Source organism: Brachypodium distachyon, chromosome 1 (genome assembly GCF_000005505.3).
Source record: "Brachypodium distachyon strain Bd21 chromosome 1, Brachypodium_distachyon_v3.0, whole genome shotgun sequence".
Classification (NCBI taxonomy): Eukaryota; Viridiplantae; Streptophyta; class Magnoliopsida; order Poales; family Poaceae; genus Brachypodium; species Brachypodium distachyon.
Window position 1 is genome coordinate 23,038,537 of NC_016131.3, and position 10,582 is coordinate 23,049,118.

The 10,582-nt window shown below is 44.3% G+C and overlaps 1 long non-coding RNA gene across 1 annotated transcript; it reads left to right on the top strand.

Annotated features, from left to right (window-relative positions):
- Nucleotides 1-3,795: 3,795 nt before the first annotated feature.
- Nucleotides 3,796-9,330, top strand: LOC106866257. The gene is made up of 2 exons (XR_002966517.1): nt 3,796-3,896; nt 8,937-9,330. It is a non-coding gene; the product is annotated as an uncharacterized LOC106866257 (long non-coding RNA).
- Nucleotides 9,331-10,582: the final 1,252 nt, after the last annotated feature.

The window sequence follows — 10,582 nt, forward strand, 5'->3', positions numbered from 1 at the left end:
CCCCGAACGGGTCCATTTGGGTACTAGGATGACCACACCAAAGAAGGATCACCATCGACGTGAAACGCGACGAGTACACTTGTACGAACTCCCTAAGAATGCTCCACTAGTTGGACGGCTGTTTCGGCTAAATCGGAGTCGGTGCTAAACATTGATCCACGAATGGGTCCATTTGGGGTACTAGGATGACCACACCAAAGAAGAATCACCATCGACCCGAAACGCGATGAGAATACTTGTACGGCTTCCCTAGGAATGCTCCTCCACTGGGACGGTCGTTTCGGCCACATCGGAGTGGGTGCTAAACTTTAATCCACTAACGGGTCCATTTGGGGTATTAGGATGACCACACCAAAGAAGGATCACCATCGACGTGAAACATGACGAGAACACTTGTACGGACTCCCTAGGAATGCTCCCCTCTTGGACGCCCGTTTCGGCCAAATCAGAGTCAATGCTAAACTTTGATCCACGAACGGGTCCATTTGGGGTACTAGGGTGACCACACCAAAGAGGGATCACCATCGACGTGAAATGCGACGAGAACACTTGTACAGACTCCTTAGGAATGCTCCTCCACTTGGACGGCCGTTCCGGCCAAATCGGCGTCGGTGCTAAACTTTGATACACGAACGGGTCCATTTGGGGTACTAGGATGACCACACCAAAGAAGGATCAGCATCGACGCGAAACGCAACGAGAACACTTGTACGGACTCCCTAAGAATGCTCCTCCACTTGGACAGCCGTTTCGGCCAAATTAGAGTCAGTGATAAACAATTTGATCCCCGAACGGGTCCATTTGGAGTACTAGGATGACCACACCAAAGAAGGATCAGCATCGACGCGAAACGTGATGAGAACACTTGTACGGACTCCCTAGGAATGCTCCTCCACTTGGACGCCCGTTTCGGCCAAATCGGAATCGGTGCTAAACTTTAATCCACGAACGGGTCCATTTGGGTACTAGGATGACCACACCAAAGAAGGATCATCATCGACGAGAAACGCGACGAGAACACTTGTATAGACTCCCTAGGAATGCTCCTCCACTTGGACGGCCGTTTCGGCCAAATCGGAGTCGGTGCTAAACTTTGATCCATGAACGGGTCCATTTGGGATACTAGGATGACCACCCCAAAGAAGGATCACCATGGATGCGGAACGCGACGAGAACACTTGTACGGACTCCATAGGAATGCTCCTCCACTTGGATGACCGTTTCGACCAAATCAGAGTCGGTTCACCATCGACGCAAAACGTGACGAGTACTCTTGTACGGACTCCCTACGAATGCTCCTCCACTTGGACGGCCGTTTCGGCCAAATCGGAGTCGGTGCTAAACACTTTGATCCCCGAACGGGTCCATTTGGGGTACTAGAATGACCACACCAAAGACGGATCATCATCGACACGAAACGCGACGAGTACACTTGTATGAACTCCCTAAGAATGCTTCACCAGTTCGACAACCGTTTCGGCCAAATCAGAGTCGGGTGCTGAACTTTGATCCACGAACGGGTCCATTTGGGGTAATAGGATGACCACACCAAAGAAGGATCACCATCGACGTGAAACGGGACGAGAACACTTGTACGGACTCTCTAAGAATGCTCCTCCACTTGGACGACCGTTTCGGCCAAATCGGAGTCGGTGGTACACACTTTGATCCCCGAACGGGTCCATTTGGAGTATTAGGATGACCACACCAAAGAAGGATCACCATCGACGCGAAACATGACGAGAACACATGTACGGACTCCCAATGCTCCTCCACTTGGACGGCCGTTTCGGCCAAATCGGAGTTGGTACTAAATTTTGATCCACGAATGGGTCCATTTGGGATACTAGGATGACCACACCAAAAAAGGATCACCACTGACCCGAAACGTGAGGAGTACATTTGTACGAACTCCCTAAGAATGCTCCACCAGTTGGACGGCCGTTTTGGCCAAATCGGAGTCGGTGCTATTGTGTGCTGTTTGAGATACATTATGTTTTCTATTGCTTTTGACCTTTTGTCATAACTTACTGTAACTCTTGTCTTGTTCTCTCCGTGAAGGAATGCCGACATTAGATAGCTGGATGACCATTGAATGCCCAATGCATCGCTGACATGTATTTGGTTCCGCCATGGTTATTGCTGGCACATATGGTCTGTTAGCGTTGGTGGACTTATAAGATGTTCTAGATTTGTAGTCAAACATTTTAAAGTTTAACCAAATTTATAAAAAAATGTAGTAACATCTATAATATCAAATAAGTACACTATGAATATATATAGCATTACGGATTTAATAAAACTAAACTAGAGTTGCAAACGTTGACAGATTTTTCTATAAATATGCCAAAATTGGTTCGTTCGTTCAGGAAAAAAAAAAAACTGGTTCGTTCGGCCAGCACTTCAGAAGCGAGAAATTTGACAAAATGCGACGTCTTCACAAAACTGCCTACTCGCATCTCGCCATGAGCATCTCCAGCGACGAGGCCACCGAGCTTGCTCTACCGGCAGCGGGGGGGCACACTGACCGCGTATTCCGGGCTCTGGCGCTCGCCTCCGTCTACATCCTCCTCCGCCGGTGGCGCGCCGGCGGGGCCGGTCTCGGCGAGCGGCCGGCGCCGGCGGAGATCGCGGCCGTCGCCGCGCTCTGCGCCTCCGGGATATGGTTCTACCTGCTCCCCGCCCTGAGGCCCCGCTCCAGCAGCGGGATCTCTCGCAGGCGCTGGCACCAAGATTAGTTGCTGATGCTTTTCCCCCTTGTTGGTAACTCACTTCTGTTCTTTCTCTGCCCTTCTTTATTTCTTGAACTGTTCGATTCATTTCGAGCATACAGTTAATCTATTGATAAAGACTAGCGTGTAATCATCTCGGGTTCATTAGTTCTGTTACTGCTAGCGACTCAAGAGTAGCATTGCCGAATTCTTATACAAATGGGGATTGCAGAGTTGGAGTGTTTTTGAGATTTTCTCATGAAATTTGCGTCCAGTTTACAGTAGAAAAGAAACAGGCGAACTATTTTCAGATCATCAGTCCGAAACAATGACACATTCCGTGGCTTACTAAATTTGAAACTATCAAGTAACAGCAGGATTCCTGGCCAACAGGCCACAGAAAACTTATGTCTATGAGTCTATATCCGATACATTCCAAGTACTGTCACCAGCACACCTGCACTATAGAAATCTAACATGTTTAGGCTAATGTCATTCACTGACAGTGGCAAGGTAGCTTTTTTTTAGAAGAAGGAACCAGGCCCCTGATTTCATTAATGAAATCAACAGTATACAGCAGTTCAAAATAAAACGAGGATCAAGAGTCTTCCTCTAATCGAAACAAAATAAACGTAGACCCAGGCCTCCAACCTGGACTACAACATTTCACAAGTATTAGAAAGCAGCTAAGAACACAGAAGACAGCCCTATGCTCCGCTGCCAGCAAGCGTCCTTTGATGTAAACCTCCAACCAAATTTGGGATGAAGAACTTCTGCGGCAACCATCTAGATTAGCTGAGCACCCAGGATCAGCTTCTCACGCATGTTTTTGTTGTGCATGCTACTAATTATGTATCACCTCTTGGTTTATCAATACTTAGTGTTGGTACTGGGCTTCACAAGGATTATGTCTCTGTTTTGAGACGGATAGTCTGTCAATGCTAGTGCCAACAATTGAAGAGAAGTAAATCGATTCTATAACCTGTGTAAAGACCGAATAAGTCATAACTTGGGAAGCTATTCTGACAAGTATGCTTCCAGTCCTAGAAGCACTTCTTGTTCTGAACATATGGGATTCCCTTATTTGCAGGTGAAGTGCAGATTACAATCTCCATGTTCCAGAATTATTAAAAAGAGCATATGGAAACGATCGTCCAAGAATTGATTACATTGGCTCAAATCCAGGTCTGTATGTATGCAATGCCATAAACAAACCATTTTTTTCCACTTTCTCTCTTTTTTCTACTTAACAATAATTCATCATTACTATATATGGTCTTTCTTGAAATTATTGAATGCATGTCTACTGTCTGTAGTTGAATCAAGAATCATGTCCAAAATTTAGGGGAGTCTTGAATATAACTAGTGTGCTGAACAAATACAGACATGAAAAATATCTTGAGTATTCTCCAAATAATAACAATTTTATTAAAGAGTTCGACACATATCAATGCATTATTGGACCATAAAGTAAATGTAAAGTAAAACATAAAGAATGAACTATTGCACGACATATCTAATTGTTGTGTTGTCCATCTCCAAAGCGATTCCAAATATGATGAACCAAGTCACCTTTTAGACGAACATGCTTCCATCTATCACGAATCCTTTTCTGGCTAGTACATTGGTGAAACCATCAATACGACCAGGGTAGATTACTACCGGTGGTATTGGCTTTCCCCCTTGGTCATAATTATAGTCATGTTTGCCATCATACGTATCCCATTCATCTTCTACTATGACGTTATGCAATATAATGCACGCATACATGATGTCATCAAGGGTTTAGCGGTGCCAAAAACGAGCTGCATGCAGTAGAATGGCAAACCGAGCTTGTAGAACTCCAAATGCTCCTTCAACATCTTTTCTAGTTGATTCTTGACGCTTTGCAAATATTTTATCCCTTTGATTCTGAGGTAGAGGGATTGGTTTCACAAATGCAGCCCATTCATGGCATATCCCGTCTACTAGATAGTAGGCCATATCGTATTGCGGTCCATCAACCATGAATTCAACTGGCGGGGCTCTTCCTTGCAACATAGCGGTGAACAATGGTGATTGGTTCAACACATTGATGTCGGTGTTTGATCCAACAACGTCAAAAATGAATGCCAAATCCAAGTATCTGTGATGCAACTGCCTCAAGCATAACTGTAGATACTCCATGATCCCACGATTGAACCGCCCCTGCAATGCACCCGGGCAATTCTTCCGGTCCTAGTGCATGCAATCAAGACTTCCCAGCATGCCTGGAAAGCCATGAGCCTCTCCCATTTGAAGCAATCGTTCAATGTCCTCATGTGTAGGTTTCTGAAGATATTCTTCACTAAATGTTTCTCTCACACCTTGAACAAATTCCTTTAAGCAATCTATTGATATACTTTGTCCTATGCGGAAGCATTCATCAATGGAATCAGTTGAGCATGCATTCGCCAACATCCACACAACTACCGTACATTTCTGCAAAAACCAGAACCCTCTTCTATTTAAGGCGTCTCTTTTCTGCGTGAAAAAGGGTGACCACTCACCGAGAGCTCGCACGATACGGAGAAATAAATGCCTTCTCATTCGGTATCTTCGTCGGAACATGGCATCCGTGTACACCGGTGTATCCAAGAAATAATCTCCAACGAGACATTCATGACCAGCCCCTCTACCTCTATCAATTAATCTCCTCTTACCACTACGAAGGCGACGATTGGTACCAAGAAGTTGAGCTTTGATCTGAGCCTCCATTGCGGCTGCAATGGTGTTGTCAATTTTGTTTTCCATCTCCTGTGCAACAGGATCATTAAACAAGTTCTCAATGGTGATCTCATCACTTGATTTATCAGAGGTGGACATAGGTTTTTGTTAGAATATTGGTAAGCGGTGGATCCAGAGTACATATGGTCTTTGCTTGCAAAATGAACACACAAACTTTGTAGCTGCGTCGTTTGGTTTTTTGAAAGTGAACGTGCTTTTAGGATCTGTTTGCTTGAACAACAACTTTACCTGTTTGTCTAAAAAAACAACTTTATCGGGTTGTTGTAAACCTCTCATTTTTGTGGGCCAATGATTTGACATATATGGCACTTACGTAGCAAACTTCTATATTTTAATTACTGATTTAATGAGACAAAGATTATTACAATACTAACATGATGGGTAAGTGCATTGTTGACAATTGAAAATCTAGATAGTACGTTATTTGAAGTAAAAAAAAACAAGATACTACAAGATAACCTATGAAACAAAATCTAAATACTACTTCATTTGAAGTAAACAAGAAAAGATACTTCAAAATAATCTATGAAACAAAATCTAGATAATGCTTTGTTTGGATTGAACAAAAGAAATCAAAGAAAGATTGATTGGCACGGTCATAAGTTGTTGTGGTTATTCTCTGCGCCCATTATTTTGCTGCAGAAAATTGTAGCGCTGCCTAGTGCTCCATTCTCTAAAAATCAGACATGCCACTGGTCTTGGCCATTACAAGATCCATCTCTTGCCATTGGTTTTTATGCAGTAAAATAATGGGCGCAACACATGGATTTTGTAATGGCCAACACTAATGGCATGTTGATTTTCATCGAATGGAGCACAAAGCAGCTGCAATTTTTCTGCAGTAAAATAATGGGTCAAGAATAACCACGACAATTTATGAGCGCGCAGTCAATCTTTCTTTGATTTTTGTTTTGTTTAATCCAAATAAAGTACTTTCTATATTTTGTTTCATAGATTATTATGAATTATCTTTTCTTGTTTATTTCAAATAAAGTACTATCTAGAACATGTTTCATAGATTATCTTGTAGTATCTTGTTTTCTTTACTTCACATAAAGTACTATCTAGAGTTTGAATTGTCAACGATGCACCTACCCATCGTGTTAGTATTGAATCATCTTTGTCTCATTTAATCAATAATTAAAATATGAAAGTTTGGTACGTACAGGCCATATATGTCAAATCGTTGGGCCCACAAAAATGGAAGAGAGGGACATAATATGTTTCACGCATGACAATCGTATGGAACCATGGAGGTGTACAACAACCAGATAAAATTGTTTTTTTGGGACAAACAGATAGAGTTGAGAGTTGTTCAAGCTGACTGATCCTAAAAGCATGTGTGCTTTAAGCAACCAAATGACAAGGCTACAAAGTTTGTTCATTCATTTTGAAAGCAAAGACAATATGTACTCTGGATTCACCGCTTACCAATATCCCAACAACAACCTATGTCCACCTCTGATAGATCGAGTGGTGAGATCGCCATCGAGAACTTGTTCAAGGATCCTGTTGCACATGAGATGGAAAACAAAATTGACACCGCTATTGCCATCGCAATGGATGCTCAACTTCTTGGTACAAATCGTTGTCGTCGTAGTGGTAAGAGGAGATTCATTGATAGAGGTAGAGAGGCTGGTCATGAACGTCTTGTTGTAGATTATTTCTTGGATACGCCGGTGTACACAGATGCCATGTTCCGACGAAGATACCGAATGAGAAGGCATTTATTTCTCCTGCAAGCACTCGGTGAGTGGTCACCATTTTTCACGCAGAGAAGACATACCTTAAAAGAACGAGGGTTCTCGCCTTTGCAAAAATGTACGGTAGCTATGTGGATGTTAGCGAATGCATGCTCAGCCGATTCCATTGATGAATGCTTCCGCATAGGACAGTACAAAAATAGATTGCGTAAATGAATTTGTTCAAGGTGTGAGAGAAATATTTGATGAAGAATGTCGTCGGAAACCTATACCTGCAGTCATTGAATATTGCTTCAAATGGGATAGGCTCATGGCTTTCCAGGCATTCTGCACTGGTTGCATGCACTGGGACGGGAAGAATTGCATGGCAGGGGCAACTCACTCGTGGGGATCATGGACTATCTACAATCATGCTTGAGGCAGTTGCATCACAAGATACTTGGATTTGACATTCATTTTTTGGCGTTGCTGGTTCAAACAACGACATCAATGTGTTGAACCAATCACCATTGTTCACCACCGTGTTGGAAGTTAATACAATATGGGGTACTATCTAGTAGATGAGATATATCTGAATGGACCGCATTTGTGAAATCAATCCCTCTGCCTCATAATCAAAGGTATAAAATATTCAAGAGTCAGCTAGAAACGATGTTGAAAATTTGGAATTGTACAAGCTCGCTTTGCCATTCTACGACATGCATCTTGTTTTTGTCACCGCTCGACCTTTGCCGACATCATCTAAGCGTGCATTATATTGCATAACATGATAGTAGAAGTCTAGAAGATGAATGAGATACGTATGCTGGCAAACATGACTATAATTATGACCAAGGGAGAAAGCCAATACCACTAGTAATAATCTACCCTGGCCCTATTGATGGTTTCACCAATGTACTGGCCAGGAAGGATTCGTGATAGAAGGAATTTGTTGAATGAGATGTCTGAGTGAGTGCTACAAAGATGCACACACGAATTAAGTACATGTCTACGCTTTTTTGAGGGGCAAGGACAATAGGTAAAAAGATCTATTGTCATAGATTAATCAAAAGAGACTACAAAAGTGATGAAAAAAGAAAAATCATCTAAAGAATTAAGTACTTGTCTAGGCTTGTCAGCATTGGAGTAAGTTTATTTTAGATAGGTACTTAGTGATATGGCAAAGCTCTTCCTTTTTAAGCACCTGTGTACAAGCACCAAGATGCTCTTATACAGCCATCCAGATATCAGTACATGCACATGTGTGGAGTGAGGGGTGTGGATAACATATGCCAGCCTCGTCAAATAGGGGTGTTTAAAAACAGGTTGAGTTGAACCCGTGAAAACCAGTAGTTCAAAATTGTGTACTGGCTTGATTGCTCGACGGGTGATTAGTGAAGGCAAATGCACTAGCTTGCTGATTCCCGATTTCCATGGGTTAAAGATCAACCCGTTTCCCCCTTGAAAAAAAAAGAACAACCCGTTTATGAACACCCCTGTCGTCAAAAGGCGTATCTGCCTTGTAGTGTTTCACAATTTTATTTTATTTTGACGGAAAACAGTAGATCAAAAGACCTGTATAAATTTTTATTATTAAATCAATTTTTAGGATAATTTACTTTTGTCTTGTGTGAACTTCCAGCAGCTCTTTTTTTTTAGAAACATAGTACAAACATATACTCTCACAAACACGCGCGTCACTCATCCTGTGTATGCCTCAACTCCAATTTTTATTGTTGTGTTAGATTGACCTGTTATCCCCTTGTTCTCCATGAAGGAATGCACACAGATAGCTGGATGACCATCGAAAGTCCAATTCATTGCCAACATGTATTGGTTCCTCCAGGCATATATGGTCAGTGATCGTTGGTGGACAAATCAAAATTGGTACGTATATGACAGGGTAGCTTGACGAAATGGTCATTGATGAGGAAACTGGAGTGGCATGTATTCTGCAGTGTGCACCTAACCGTGTAAATAACATCAGGTTCATACATTCCTTTCGTCAAGCATGAATTATACAACCTGACACTACGCACATGCTATGTGTACTTTTTCTTAAGTGGAGATGTGTAGCCTAGCACACAAGAGTGAAGGAAATTATGTTCATTGATGAGTCAATAGTTTGAAGCGACCTTATACACATAGAAATAGAATCGATTGATACTGAAGTTGAGGACAACTTGCATAACTGATAAAAAAAAACCCTTTGCATAAGCATAACCGATGCCTTGCTGCTGAGGATTAAAAGACATTCTGTTTTCTTAAAGGGATTAAGGCTCCATTGCGTGGATTGCCATAATCTGTTTTTTCCGTCTGTTTTTTATTATTGAGTAAAATACACCGTTAGTCACTGAATTTCTGTTGCCCGTTCAATTTAGTCCTCGTTCTCTGAAAATGCTCATCTGGATTATCGAACTTAAAAATACGGTGCAATACGATCCTATACGGTGAAATATGTATTTCGCTGACCTGTCAAGTGTCTGACAAGTGGGACCCACCTACTGACATGCTGTGAATTGCAATTAACCCCCTCTGCATCCCCACTCAACTCCACTCCGACCCATCTCCACCCATCCCTTCCCCCTTCCTTCTATCCTCTACCTCCAGTCCAATGTCGTTCGCAGCTCCATCTGACAGGGCGCACCACCGTTGGGTGCTCCGAGGACGCGGAGCTCGATGATGTGCACAACTACGGGGGAGAGGCCGTCCCCGCGCAGCGTGCTCTGCGCGGCGGGCGGCGGGGGGAAGCACGTGGTGGTGTTCGGCAGAGAGGTCGACCCGACCGACCTCGGTGCCGGCAAGTTCTCCGCCGAGGCCTTCGCGCCGGCAACTCGCCCACCAACGACCGGCTCGGCGACATCTTCTTCGCTCCACTTCTTTGATCAGATCACCTGCCGGTGCGAGTTGCCTGGCGGACGCGGCTCGGCCGGCATGGACGGATCTGCAGCGAAGGGAGGCGGCGGCAAAGCTGCGGTTGGCCGAGGAGCAGGCGGAGCTGTAGCGCGCCCACTGCCTGGAGTGGGACCGACGAAGAGAAGCTGGCAGACTCGTGGTGGCGGTGTGATGGACTACAGCAATAGCTGTAGCCTCCAGCTGTCTACTGGTGTCAGGCACCATGAGCGACGGCGTGGCCCCCCTCTTGTATCCGAGATCCTCCGATCCGAAGAGAACTCGAGCCTGAGCACCGGTATGCAGCAGGATTAGCCCGCTTCCGACCCCCCCCCCCCCCCCCCACGGGTCCATCCAACTCCATCCGAAGAGAACTCGAGCCTGAGCACCGGTATGCAGCAGGATTAGCCCGCTTCCGACCCCCCCCCCCCCACGGGTCCATCCAACTCCAGCCGCCGCTTTCCCTACCTGGGGGGTCCATCCAACTCCAGCCGCCGCTTTCCCTACCTACACCCGCCCGGTGGTGGTCGA